Genomic DNA, 13268 nt, shown 5'->3' with positions numbered 1-13268 from the left:
CAAATCTCTCCTGAATGGTCTGGCCTTAGTTCCCAACTGTGTCCTCTAGAATCTCAAACTAGTGGAAATAGTTTATCTTTATCTACTCTGTCTTTTCCTGTTAATATCTTGAAGACTTCAATCAGATCACCCATAAACCTTCTAAATTCTAGAGACAACAGGCCTAATTTATCTCCTCTCATAACTTAACCACTGGGAGTAGATGTTGAAAAACCTATTCAATGCATAATAAAATGTTGACACCTATGCAGCATCTGCATCCTGGAGGAACAATGAGACTTTAAACTATTATTTTAGGCATATTGTCTGCAAGATGATTTATAAATTGTTAATTCACCCAAGGAATTCTGGTGGAAACAATAAATCCATAAAGCATAGATGAACTTAATGGTATCCTGTCAATAGGGCTTTGTCGTTTATTCACATCTATCTGATATTTTATAATATATACTATAGTGTATGTTACTGATTCAGTGGTTATTGTCTGTGACCTGCAATCTGACAACATTCTAGAGGAACTACAGCTGGTGCAATCACATGTCCTACAGGATGGTACCACAATTCTGATTTAATCAATGGAACTTGCAGTGTCATGTGAGTCACAGATATCTTTTACAAGATTATTTTTGTAGCAGATTATTGGGTTATTTAGTACTCCATATTAATATCATACAGTTACATCATTTTTCTATTTAATTGTGATTCTTTTATCTTTGAGATGGTACTATGAAAGCAATTCACATTTACATCACCCGAACCATTTCTCTTTTATATTGCACGAAATTTGTGTCAAGTTTATCATTAAATTTACTTGCTTTCCTTAATTGACAAGTTCTTTGAGGTGACATAGGAGATGGATGAGGGTAGTGCTGTGGATGTTGTTTATTTGGCCTTTCAGAAAACATTTTATATGGTGCCACTTGGGAGGTTGGTTAGCAAATTATAAATGTTTGGGATTGGCAGCTTGGATTAGATGGTAGGTAAAAGATAGGAAACAGAGGGTAGGCAAAGATGGGCAGTTCTCAGACTGGAGACGAGTTGAAAGTGGATTCCCCAGGGATTGGTGTTGGGACCCTTGCTTTTTCCGATTTATGATTTGGTGATGAGTGTTGAGGGCAAAATCTATAAATTTGCAGATGATACTAAGCTAGGGAGAATAGTGAACTGTGAGGATGACACCGACCAACTTCAGAGAGACGTTTCCTAGTTGGCCAAGTGGGCAGACATCTGCCAGACAAATTTCAATGCAGAGAAATGTGAGGTAATGTATTTTTCTAGAAGAAACATGAAGAATACATGGTCAATGCTACAACCTTGAGGTGAGTACAACAGCAGAGGGACCTTGGGGTTCACGTGCATAATTCTCTGAAAGTAGCCAGGCAAGTTGAAACAATTGTTAAGAAGGCTTACAGGATCCTTGGGTATACAAGTGGAAGCACAGAGTATAAAACCAAGGAAGTAGTGCTACACCTCTACAAATCATTGGTCAGACCACATTTGAAGTATTGTGTTCAGTTCTGAGCACCTTCTTTGAGGAATGATGTTAAAACCCTGGAAAGAGTGCAAAGGAGATTTACTAGAACGATACCAACAATGAGGGATTTTAGATACAATGAAAGACTAGAGAAATTTACCATGATATTGCCTGGATTGGAATGCATTAGCTATAAGGAGAAGTTTGATAAAGTTGGGTTGTTTTTGCGAGAGTATTGGAGGTTGAAGGGCGACATAATGAAGTATATAAAATTAAGCGAGGCATGGAGAGAGTGGATAGTTGGAGTCATTTTTCCAAGATAGAAATGTCAAATGCCAGGGAGCATAGGTTTAAGGTGAGAGGAGGAAGGTTTTAAGGAGATGTGCGAGGAAATCTTTTTCCACAGATGTTGGTATGTGTCTGGAATGTACTGCCAGGGGAGGTGGAACAAGCAAATACGATAGCAACATTTTAAATTCATTTAGACAGACGCATGAACAGGCAGGAAATAGAGGGAGATGGACCATGTGCAGGCAGATGAATTTATTTAAAGTCACATCACGGTCAGCATAGACATGATGGACCAAAGGGTCTGTTCTTGTGCTGTACTGTTTTAGGATCTAGATTCTAATCTGGGCTTTTTCTCCTTGGAGCAAAGAAGATTAACTGGTGACCTTATGAAAATGTTCAAAATTATTAACAATTTTGACAGGATAAAGAAGGATATTCTGTTTCCGCTAATTGGTATGTCAGTAACTCAGGGTCACACTTTAGGATTATTAGCAAGAGAACGAGGATTAAGATGAGAAAAGCTTCTTTACTCAGAGAATTGTTAGGATTTGGAATGCACTGACTGGGTGAGTGCTGGAGGCAGGTTCTGTAGGAGGTTTCCAAAATGAACTGAATACATATTTGAAAGTGATGTATTTAGAGGGCGACAGACATAGAGCTTGAGAATGGAACTAGTGGGGTAGCTCTTTTCGCAGACATGATGGGCCAATTGCTTCTTATGTACTGTAACATTCAATGATTCTTTGAATGATTTATAAGGGAAATTAAGACACCTCCATTCGGTACTAGAAGATTAAAAGTATTAATGATTGTAAAAGATACTTGGGAAAGAGGTGTCCTGTGGATTTTCAAAGAAACTTGCTGCTCCGTGAAGAGCAGATCAGAAAAGGATCCTGTTGGGCAGTCAGCATCAAACAGAGGAGTGGAAGAATTGAAGATCCCAAGACAGCCAGTCAACATCACTTAGAGGAGCAAGTGAAAGAAGAACTACAAGACAGATAGTCAGCATCACTTAGGGGAGTACATGAGGTAGACATCAAGCTAGATTCATTGGAGCTGATTGGAATTGGATCTTCCTCAGTTATAGAAGGAGCAAGCTGGTTGGAGTCTCTGGTAAATGTTTTTTGTTTCTTTTGGTCTTTAATCTTAATATAGTATACAAATTGGTTGTAAAGTTAATAAATATATTAAAGGCAACATTTGTGTATAACTAATGTAACTAAAACTCATGACAGGTGACGTGTCAAGACTGCAGCATTGGGTGTTTCTGGTTACCATTGTGATCAAAGACAAAACGTGTGCATTAAATATTTGAAGTTCAAGCAGTTCAAACTCAGAATTTATGAACTGGAGGTTGAACTACAGATCCTGCAATGCATCAATGAGGGGGAAAGGCATCTGAATTCTTTGTAATGGAAGTAATCACGCCACTTAGATAGAACCTGCTGATGAGGTCAGCAGCCAGGAACAGAAGGTGTGATTGTGAGTGAGGCAGGTAATTCACACAGAGGGCATGTTCAGGAAGAAATGCCCAAGGCTGCCATCCAGCACTCAAAAGACTGCTGGAAATCAGGCACCTACATTGCTCCAGACAGGAGAGGACCATACGGAGACAGCCTTTCACAGCTTCTTCAAATGCACAAACACAGGAGCAGCAGGCAGGTTTCTTGGGAGACACTCAGGAAAATGGTACAAAGTTTGGAGGAATCTAGTAACACAATCTGTACTGTGCTGGTTCGAGTATGTATGCATCTGGCTTATTTTTATTTATTCATTGTAAGTGGCATTGCTAGCTGGGGCAGCATTTATTACCCATCATTAATTGCTCTTGAATTCTCAGGCTTGTTAGACCATTTCAGAGGGAATTTAAGAATCAACCACATTGCTGTGGGTTGAGAGTCACATGTAGGCCAGACCAAGTAATGATGGTAGATTTCCTTCTGTAAGGGGCATTAGTGAACCAGATGGATATTTATAACAATAATCTGTGGTAGCATGGTAGGCCAGCCTTTAATTCCAGATCTTGTTGAATTCAAATTCACAATCTGTCATACTGGGATTTGAACCCCTGTCCACAGAATGTTATACAGTGGATTGTTAGTCCACTGACATTACCACAATGCCACTGCCTCCTGATAATATTTGGTGGCTGCCATGGAATGCCATGTCCAGTAGAACACTCAACGGCTGTCAGAGATGCATGCACTCCATTGCATTAGCAATTAGTGAGCAACATCAGTGACAAAATAACAGGGAGAAGAGGATCTTGACATCACTCCAGGTGTTTCTTCCTCACAAGAAGACAGGGTGATGCTAGTAGGTACCCAGCTGGAGAAGGAACCACATCCTGCCTCTTCCCACCCTAGAATTCTCCTCTCAAGTAACTCCAGTGGTGTGTGTCCGCTCCATCTCCATCCTCACTGTGACCTTCAAACCTGTGGAAATTCAAGCCGCAAAAATGAGCCTGCATCTGCGTAGAATGCCCTCAGCATGTCTGACCATGTAGCTATCAATGCCACTGGGATTATCAGCCCAACACACCAAGGACACCAGTCTCCTCCAGTCCAGCTGGGAACCCCAATGACTGCACCTGGATATAAGATAGAACAAGGAGAAAGAAAAGCTTCTGAGAGCATTTATGCTGTCAGAATTGGCGACACATCATTGAATATAGAACATCACATTTGCAAATATATTGGCATTTTAAATCATCACCAGTCTGATTGACTATCATTTTAGCTGCTGATACAAGAATAAAGCTAGGGAGGGTACCATTCCTGAGCACCCTACAATGTTAGAACTCTGCCTGGAAAAGTGCACTTTTTCCCTAATGTACATTGTAGTTTAACATTTTTTCATTGTTGAATATGGGATCATTCTATGTTGTAAAGCCTTCAAACAGTTGTTAATGTTACAGAAGAAAGAAAAACCAAACAAAACCTGCATTTGCTTTTGGGACTAAATGGAGGCTGCTTGACTTCTAAGCAGCAACAAATTTACAGGCAATGAATGATGACTTTACCCATTTCAAATCTATTGGAAATACCTGTGAATTAATTGCTGACTGGCTGGCTTGTTGTGCTTGACCCTGCAGCGCTCGATCATAGCGATGGTGATGCCAATGATGCTGCCATTCTCCCAGCTCTTCAGCGTCCATCACATCTCTTTGCCTTCTCCAGTCATGCAAGGAGGATGAGTAATTTCTGAAGGATATATGAAACAGAAAGCCCTGTTTATTAGAGCAGGTCAGTAATTTATACATTATTCATGAATTTTGGTGAATTGCTGCCCTGACACAGACAGGAAGTGATCTTTTTATAATAGTGCAGAAAATATGGCGGTTAATGAAATTGTGTTGACTGTCAGTTGTCAATGTGTTCTGATGTCCTTGAAAAAGCATTGTTGTTGTAAAATAGTGGCTTACTGAATCTAAAAAGAATTTAAAATGTCTGTGGGAAATGTACCTGTGCCAATACAAGTATCTCTTGCAACTGGATGTCAACAGAGTGAGGTCATTTTAGAATATATTAATAATCCATTCTCTTCTCAAAACCTCTTTTGCTGCATTTCCTGTATATAAGACCTCTCAGTTCATAAACTAGAAGCTACAGTACTGGGGTTATCAGACTCTGTAGAGATATCATATCTTTTGAATAGACTGCAATTGCTTCATACTAAACCACGCTGGAAGATAGTTTCATTAACACATCATGCAGGCAGGCCTAATTAACTAGGTCGAGTTACAAGCTCACATACAGAACAGTACCAGTTCTCATACAAGGACAGTAATAAAAAGCTCAGTTTTTAAAGATGCACACTGTCCTTGACAGAAATAAATATAACAGGTCTTGTTATTGTTTAAGATAGAATTCAGCACTAGCTTTTGGTTTCACTTTGCCTATGATCATTCTGGTTCCCAAATGTTTTTGGCTCAGTCCTTTGTCTATTTCTTATTTGTGCCTCAGGCTTAAATGTTCTTTTGCTTTTACAATGCCTCAGTGCAGATGGAATTGCTAGTAGGCATAAAATATTGGCCCAGATTTTGCAATAGTAATGATGGTGTAGCTGTCATTGTTCACTACCATTATTCCTCTGAATCTGACAACTGCTGGAATCTGCACATGCACAGTTACATGCAGAAATCTAGAAGCTAATGACAGCAATTCCAAACTTTCCTATATGGTACAGTGTTGAAGTTCCTGCAGATAGCAATCACTTAGATATCATTAAACGGACAAGAACCTTCCCATTTACACTACAACATCACTGATTTTAAAAAATGCATAAAAGTTACACTTTGTTAATGAGGTGTATAAGGATATTATATATTTTATTTGAAATATAAATTGGCAAATGGGAACTTAGACAGCTTTATTGCAAAGAAAGAGCCAAGCTTTTTTTTAACAACCTGAAGCAATTGTGGAATTGTAAGGTCTCCATTCATTGGTAGCAAGAAAGCAAGTAACTTTTGTAGAGATTGTATTTAATACTTTTGTTAGACTAACTGGCATTAGGTGCCTTAGGGTTGAAAAAACAGACAAACTGCTCAGAAATAGCTTTTGGATTGGTACGAAATAGCCGTTTTTGTTGGAGAGAAGAAAGCAGTTGGACTGAGACCACCAAAAGCCTGCAAACAAACTACATCTCTCTCTCTCTGTTTCTCCCCTCTTCTATGAGTTAAAGGAAACTAGCTTAAAAGACTTTGAAAATAAGAATTTATAATTCAAACAAAAGGTGTAATTGACCTGCAGTTGAATTGAACACCACTGCAGTTAAAAACAGCATGGTATCATCAAGGAAAAACTAAAAGAGAATTGTTAGAAAAGAACCTAACTTTCCCCATGCAGCTTTGACTTTTGTTGCATAGAATTTCTTCCTTTTTTCTACATTTTATACCCATAGTCTTTCCTGCAACACCCAATGTTAGAGGGTGTATACATTATGGTTTCAAATTAATAATTAATTATTCTCTTTGCCAGATGTTAGAAGATTATTTTGTTATGGGCCAGACTCACCTCTTCAAAATATGTTAACAAGATAGTCTAAACCACAACGTTTTCTTATTTTTTAATGGCAAGTATAAGGCATGTGTTCTGGATGCAATTTGATTGGTCAGACTACCAGGCTTGAAACAAAACACACTCTAGTCTTACACTAAAGTTAAAATACAAACAAAAGAAAGAAGAATTTGTATAGCTTAACTCTATTGGAAAACGTAATAGAATAATAGATGATTGAACTGCTAAATAGCAACTGTTCCAATATGGTGACATCCCGTAAAACAAAGATAAATTCAGTAAAATAGATAGTTTCACATGCAATTCTCCATTCCAGAAGGAAAGAACATCAAGATAAAACTCTGAGAGAGAGACCGAACTCAAGCATTTTGCTATAGCAGGAAGAGATGTATAGCAGCTTCCAAAACCCAACAGCTACTGAAGCAAAACTAAAATCCTTTTCTGAGGGAGCTTGGCCCCATTCATTCATGCTGCTTCTATTGTTCCAACTTAAATAAAAACCCAAGCTGTTTACTTTATTGGCTTGGAACAGACTGCTTGGTTCCTCTGTCTCAACCTCTCTTCAGAAGAAAACCAGGTCAAAATACACCATAGCATCATCACAAGTTGTAATTTCTCAGTCATTAATGAAACCAGGTGTGAGTTTCTTTTACTATTGGTAGTGATCAGATTCAGGCAATTTATAACCATCCTAGTCATTAAATTGGTCATATTTCATATTTATGATGAATTATGGAATCCTGGGATTTGATTTCCAGTTCATTCTTCCAGTTGGAGTCATAACATTTGCAATTAGATTTTTAATTGTACACTATATCATAAGTATTACTGAAGAACCTTTCTTGCCCAGGAAAATTAATTTTCAATTTGGGCCAAGTCCTTCTGTTCTGATATCATTCCATAATTTCCTGGAGAAATAAAAAATATTCTTTGTTTATGATATTTCAGCTTCTAAGATGCAAGCCCCAATCTTCATTTTACTTTTGCACTGTAAACTATACATGAAAGATCATGAACATACATGATTTCCTGTTTACTGTCTGTGAAAATTTGTCAAAGTGATTGGCAGATGACATCACTTTCAAGATGTCTGATGGTTACCTCAGTTTGGTGTCAAAATCCTGACTGATAAATGTTACAGACTGAAGCACAATTGTTGTTATATAATTAAGTCTGTAACATTTATCAGTCAGGATTTTGTGGTCAGGAGCCAAGTGACAGTGCTGACTGTTGATCTTGAAGGAAGTTGTTCACAAAGGTCTCACAAATTCTCTGTTGTGGATTTCTCCTTTTCCGTCTTTATTTCGTTCTGGCACTGCTGAGGAGTTTCGTTGTGCAGCTTTCAGCATATTGCTGCAATATCTATGTTCCAATTGAAATTCACTTGTTCCAGGGCTCTCTAACTTATAACAAAGAGTATAACCAATTGAATTAATATGATATCGGTAGGAATAAATGTGAAGATGTCAACAAAATTTAAATCTACACAACAGAACCCATAGAAATTCAAACTTTTGAGCACAAGAAACTTAAATAAAAAAGATATAAGGACTGAAAGACGAAGGAAAACTTGAAAAATGAAATATGAGTAGAAATGGGACTATTATGATCAAGGTATGTGATGGAGAATGGAGGAAGATAAACAAAGCCATAGAGAAGGAGCAATAAAGAATTGGAGAAGCTGATAAAAGAAGGTAGAAATTATAGGTAGAAAGATACAATTTTACCATAACCATAAGAAAAAGCAAAGACATATAACTTGGTGAGGTCAGCTAGGTTGTCATGGTTGTGAATGATCTGATTCAACATGGAGAATTGGAATCAATGACAACAGTATGGAGCCTGTGGAAAATGGCTGACCATCTATCCAGCCAGATCCTGTGGATACAGTTACCCGATGGTCTCATTATGAATGCTTATTTGAGCTCCAAGAATGACTAATGAATTCAGCTCTTTGGAGGCTATTTACTTAACCAGAATGAGACCTCTTGCTTGTTGATTGACAGCCTTATAAGACTTTAATAATCATTATGAAGTGATTTCCCAATGCCTGTTTGCTACTTAGACAAGATATTTCAATGGGATTTGTACTGTCTGTTTTGGACTTGAAAGATTTTGGACAATGTACATGGGACAATATTTTTCAAAGGGATTTTTGAATAGTTGATATTTTTACAATTCCAAGAGCATTTCAAAGACTTGCCTGAGTAATTATATCACTCATTTATTATATATCCAGTACATACTTACTGAGTGAGCAGTGTGAGAGATGTGAAGGGGCATGGAAGATGTATGAGAGCATATAGGGTACATGGCAGACAGGAGAGAGCATACAAGGGAACAAGTGGGCAAGGGGATGGGTCTGGGATTGAAGGGATAGGGCTAGAGGGCCTATCAACCATAAACATAATTATTTTGCTGTGCTCGTATATTGAGGTGGAACTTTGAAACTGCTAACTTTAACTTTTGCCTCCCTCCATTATTACCTTAAGCCTGTAATATTGTACACTGCTTATCTATAAAATCAGTTTTACCTTTTATTTTGATCGAAGAGTTCCCTTCCATTACAAACTCTTGAAGGTTAATCCGTTTTCCTTGCGAATGATCAAAAATATATGATACAGACTACCTGGATTTATTTAAGTTTTCCTTAGTATTCCAATTATTCTCTGAGATAGGATTCTATGAGGGTTCTCCCATCAGCTTTAACAATTTGACCTTTTCTCTTACTGATCTTAGAATGGTGGATGTTTCAGTTCCTTTTCTGAGTTAGTGGCAGATATTCATCTACATTCACACAGCTTCTTAAATCAACTCTACTTACACAGTTCTACCACAAGACTCTGTGTGGATTACTGTAGATTTTTCTCATATCTGCAAGGTACAGCTGCTATTCCCTCACAAAATTATGCCTCGTATTTCTTTCTGGACTGCTACTGTTTGAAATCTCCTTCCTTATACTAAGATTTCTTCCAACGGTTTTTTTTTATCTCTTTCGAGGGGCATGTTGGCTCCAAGACCCATTCTTTGAGTCCAAACTGCTTTTTCCTGCCTTACATCTTTGTACTTTCACATTCCCAATCCATAGCCTAACCTCCTGCCCCTCACCCTGTACATTCATCCAAATTCTATTTTTTCCAGTGGCCTTCCCTGTTCTATGCATATTAATCACATTTCTTCATTGACTAGCCCCTTCTGGAAACTATTTGACTTTGGTATCCACTTGAAGCAGTTGTCCTTTGGGACTAAATGCCTCATACTGACCATCAGATCTGATTTGTCTCTCATCAGACAAATTATCAATTCTGGCAATTTTATTCTCATTGCTATGCAACATTTGGGAATGAGAAGTACCTGGCTCATCACTGTCTGGGTGAAGAAATATTTCCTCATCTCAGTTCTAAATGCCCTACCTTGTATCCTTAGACTGTAATCCCTGATTCTGGACACTTTGATCATTGTTTCATCTGTTTACACTGTTTACCTTACTTATAGATTTCTATGAGGTCTCGCTCATTCTTATAAACATTTCTTCACCCAGAATATGAGAATAAAATTGCCAGAATTGATCATTTGTCGGATGATAGACAAATCAGATCTGATGGTCAGTATGAGGCCTTTAGTCCCAAAGGACAACGGCTTCAAGTGGATACCAAAGTCAAATAGTTTCCAGAACGCTAGTCAATGAAGGAATACAATTAATATAGTCCTCGCCAATTCAGTCTCTCTTCATATGTCACTCTTGCCATCCCAGGAATCAGTCTGGTAACCCTTTGTTGCACATCCTCCATGGCCAGAATATTCTTCCTCAGATAAGGAGACCAAACTGCACGTCATACTCAAAGTATGGTCTCACCAAGGCCCTATACAATTGTAGCAAGGCATCCCTACTTCTGTACTTGAATCTTCTTGCTGTGACGGTTAACATACCATTTGCCTTCTTCACGCAATGCTCCGTCTGCATTCTTATTTTCAGCAGCTGGTGTACAAGGACACCCAGATTTCATGTACTTTCCCAATCTACTGTCATTCAAATAATAATCTACTTTAGTGTTTTTTGGTACCAAAGTAGATAACCTCACATTTATTCACTTTATACTTCATCTGTCAGGCATTTTCCCATTCACTCAATTTGTCAACCACTAATATTGCAGTGTCATCCCAAGCTGGGGACTTATCACAGATAGAACTTTTGGATTCTTATCAAAAACCAACTGATATGGACCATATCCTTCTACCATGTGCAATAAAATTTGGCATGTATAACTCATACTAGTGCATAGAGTCAATAGAGTCAGAGAGATGTACAGCATGGAAACTGACTCTTTGGTCCAACTCGTCCATGCAGACCAGATATCCTAAATAAATCTAGTTCCATTTGCCAGTATTTGGCCCATATCCCTTTAAATCCTTCCTATTCATATATCCATTCAGATGCCTTTTAAATGTTGTAATTGTATCAGCTTCCACACTTCCTCTGGCAGCTCATTCCATACATATCCACCCTCTGTGTGGAAATGTTGTACCTTAGGTCCCTTTTAAATCTTTCCCCTCTCACCTTAAACATATACTCTCTAGTTTTGGACCCTCCACCCAGGGAAAAGACCTTGGCAACTTACTCTATCCATGCCCCTCATGATTTTATAAACCTCTACCAGGTCACCCCTAAGCCTCCGATGCTCCAGGGAAAACAGCCTCAGCCTATTCAGGTTTTCTGTATAGCTCAAACCCTCCAACCCTGGCAAAATCCTTGTAAACCTCTTTTGAATCCTTTCAAGTTTCACAAAATCCTTCCGATAGGAAGGAGACCAGAATTGCGAGTGATAATTTTCCAGTTTGGCTGCTCAGTTCAAATATAATGTCCCATTTCATCTATTCCTGCTTGGCTCCTTTCACATACCCCAATACTAAAAGATCTTTCTGCAGCCATATTCATATTTACAACACACATTCCTCTGAATTCATCATTTGCAAATTCCCTCCATTGTCATTTTCAGTATCCAGTGTCAGCTGTACATTTTTCATCAACTGACTACTTAATAACAAGGGTATTCACTGGATTCTACAGCTGTTCTGAGGGGGTGGGGGAGATGGTTAGCTTGGATGGCTGGTCTGTGTTATAGAGTAATACCAACAGCATGGGTTCAATTCCCACTCTGACTGAGGATACCCTGAAGATCCCACCTTTTCAACTTTACCTCTTGCCTGAGTCATCTCTTTAATGAGAGAACAGTCCTCTGTGATGATGGTGACTTTACCTTACATTTGTTTTAAGAAAATGATTGATTCCAATAACTTTATAAAGAATAAACACTCTGCAAATTTTTGGTGTGCTATCATACCCAAATCTCAAACTGGGGATCACTCAAATTCCTTAACTTTGTCCTGATCCTTTTCAAGCGGAGAGTAGAGATCGCACTTCCACCTAGTTATTCGACTTATTGTTTCGAACATAGAACAGGACAGCACAATACAGGCCCTTCGGCCCTCGATGTTGTGCCGGCCTTTTATCCTACCCAAAGATCAAACTAACCTACACACCCCTCAATTTATTGCCACCCATGTGTTTGTCCAGCAGTCGTTTTAATGTCCCTAATGTAACTGCACTATTAAAAGATTCTGTGATGAATAGATTCACACTGGGCTGAAACTAATCCAATGACCTCTCTTTGATTTGCACCCCCACCTTCTTCCTCCAAATCCTCTGTTTCACGTTTGGTTTCAGATAGTTGATTGTCATGTTTGGGCAAGTTCATGACACAGTGGTACTTTGAATCACATTGCAAACATCAGTTGACTATACCCTGACCATTTCTGGGTTTGATTCTGTTATTGCAAATCTAAAATTCTCTTAACTTCTCAAATTTACCAATTGACTTTCTGTCTTTATTTCAATTGGTTACAGTTCTTCTTTTATTCTGTCATCTGCGACCTGTATTTAAATGGTTGTTGTGAAGATGTTGGTGTACTGTACCTTTAAGAAAGTTAAAAGCTAGCAGAACTGTCTGACAGCACCAAGTGTTCTGAACAAGGTACAATGTAATCTTTGGTCCAGCAGCTAGAGTAGCTGGTTGCCTGGATACAAAAACAAATTTGAATTCGGCCAATCAGTTTAAAGTATACCCCACCAAAAAAAAACTCCAATCAAGTTTGTATTTAGTATATTGACAATATTAAAAGCCAATGACACAGTCTGATACTTTGGGAAAACTTGAACAGTTGAGGGAGAACTGCCAAGTCAACAGCATGTACAGACTGCCTGAAATACAGCTCTCTTAAAGGTACATTTATCTATCAATGACCTGTGAAAGAGAAATCCTCAGAAGAAAATCTCCAGAGGAAGATACAAAGAGAAGATTTAACAGTTACCTGGTTTTGAAATTTGAAGTTTTGGTAAATCTTAATCGGGGGTTTTATCGGACTAGTATTAGAGAAGGGAAAGTAAATGACAGGTTACAGGAAAGAGTTATAAATCATTGCTAGTT

This window comes from Chiloscyllium plagiosum, unplaced genomic scaffold (genome assembly GCF_037043375.1).
Source record: "Chiloscyllium plagiosum isolate Xiang-an unplaced genomic scaffold, Cpla_swu_hap1 HiC_scaffold_19, whole genome shotgun sequence".
NCBI lineage: Eukaryota > Metazoa > Chordata > Chondrichthyes > Orectolobiformes > Hemiscylliidae > Chiloscyllium > Chiloscyllium plagiosum.
The sequence above is the reverse complement of the archived record's forward strand: the minus strand, read 5'-3'. Positions refer to the sequence as shown.